Genomic DNA, 2,203 nt, shown 5'->3' on the forward strand with positions numbered 1-2,203 from the left:
GGAACTCCGCTCCAGGCAGAGAGAATTATGCAAAGTTCCCCCAAAAAAAACGAACTGGGGGAAGTTAGGTCTTAGCATTACTGTCCCCCCTGCCCCTCTGCTTTCCCAGCAGCGACAGGGACGAGGGTGTAGGCCAGTGAGTCCACTGACAATGGTCTCCACGCTAAACAGGTCTTAGGGCGGAAGGCGAGAGCCGGCGCACACTCCCAAACTTGGGCATTGGGTTTTAAATCAGAGAGGCAATTTAATCTTGGCTCTCCGAATCAGTGGCGCGAGGACCGCGGTGCAAAAGTGCGTTGATGAATGCCGGCCCGCAAGGAGAGCTGATGCATGTGCAATCCACGGATCTGGTCTTTAATATCCGAACAATGAGGGCTATTACCGGGCCGACGGGCTTCCGCCGCAAACATATTTTCATAGACTTCGGCGTGGTGATTGCTTTGTGGGAAATCGTGTTTGGGTGATAATAAAGAACATCAGCGGCGTGTTTACTGCATTTCCGACCTAAGCGCTCGCCGGCGGGCTCAGGACGCGCGCGGGCCTCCCATGCTGAGCTGCGCGTGCGGGGCCGGCAAACAATCGCTTAGCAACACGAGGCGGGCAATTTGCGTGCGTCGCATTTGTTATTCCAATTGCGCCGGGCGGCGCGGGGCCACTGATTGTGTCCAGTGGCCGCGGACACTTGTAGGTTTGGGGCCTCAGAGGAGACGCGGGACCGCCTGCCTCTGGCAGGGCCTGCCTCCCGTGGGCAGGGTGGGGAGAAGACAAATAGAGGGGTAACCTGGAGGTGCACGGGGGGAGGGGGCGGCGGCCTGGGAGCTGGTTGAGTGTCTGGGGGAGGGAGACACTTCTCCAGAAAGTTCCCTCTGTGGGAGGGCAGAGCCTGCCAGATTGGGAGGCATGGAAGTTGGAGATAGCGAACTCCTTTGTCCCAATGGAAAGAACTAGAAAATGCCAAGTCCACCCCCTAACTTCCTTGGAGGCCTTTGGCTAACCTCATTAAATGGTAGGGTTGTGAGGGACACCATGTATACTGGAGTTCGTTCGATCAGCTAAATACTACTAATAGCTCCGAAGTCCCGAGAGAGCAAACCGGTTTTCAGGTGGAAAACTGGGGTTCAGACTCTGTCAAGTCTTCTGCCCATCTAGGGGCCAGGGATCACAAATGGAAGGGGTGCAGATAACCCAGGGGAGCTTTTTAATAGTTGGATTACCCTCATTATTCAAAAGGATCACTGTGCCAGGCAAAAGGTTGCCTGAGGCGTGGGGGTAGGTGATGCGGTACAAAAAAAGTAAGTGGTGACACTTGTCACGTCTGGCCAAAGTCTGGACACAGTATTGGTCCAAGCACCTAGGCTGAAAGACAAGGGGAATTGCCCCCCAGCTGCCTGCGTCCCTAGACGCTGATCCCAACTCCTCTGTCCCCAGCACCGCACCACGGACACCGCCAAGATGCCCACGGGAAGTTGCAGCATCTTGTTGGTTCTCCCTAAAGTCTCCGTTCTTCGGAGAGAGACACGGTGCCCTGAGAACGCCGGAATTTTTGGAGGCTCTTGCAAACGGGAAAATAACACCATCGCGTTAGGCGCGGGAAGGCAGGCCACTGCTACCCGCAGACCTGACTTCTCGGTAGGGACGGCTCACCCTCCACCCCGCCCGGGGTGGTTTTATTGTAAAAACTTACATCTATCCGAATTCTGACCCATCTCTGCCCTGCCTCATAGCGACCTTACCCAGGCCTCGTTTCGTTGCGCAGGGGGCCAGGTTCTCTCTCTGACCACGCACTGGTGGACGTGAGGGCGCAGAGGTCTACACGGAGTGGCCTCTGAGCAGAACGCCGCCGCCCGGCTTCGCCCGTGCAGTGCCAGCTGCTAGTGGGCTGAGTCCCATCCGGACTAAAGCGCGCGAGGCCCCCTCGGACCCGGGAACAGCAATTAGTACGCGCCCTTTCCCCTTTGCCCCCCGCACCGGCGGGACAGCCCGCATACCGAGCCCGGCTGCGCTGCGGCGACTTCACACCACCCCGCGGGGACCCCCGGTTAATTGCTCGAGCGACACGGCCCCCAACCCCGTGGCGTTAAATGCGGCCTTCCATCGGGAAACCCAAGGTGCCTCCTCCCCATCCTCACCCCCTCTAGAGCGGCGCTGGCGCCCGGACCAGACTCGGTCCCTTCGCCAGGAGCGGCTGGAGCGGGCTGCGCGA

This window comes from Echinops telfairi, unplaced genomic scaffold (assembly GCF_000313985.2).
Source record: "Echinops telfairi isolate 266 unplaced genomic scaffold, ASM31398v2 ScPeMD7_18;HRSCAF=68, whole genome shotgun sequence".
In the NCBI taxonomy this organism is placed as follows: domain Eukaryota; kingdom Metazoa; phylum Chordata; class Mammalia; order Afrosoricida; family Tenrecidae; genus Echinops; species Echinops telfairi.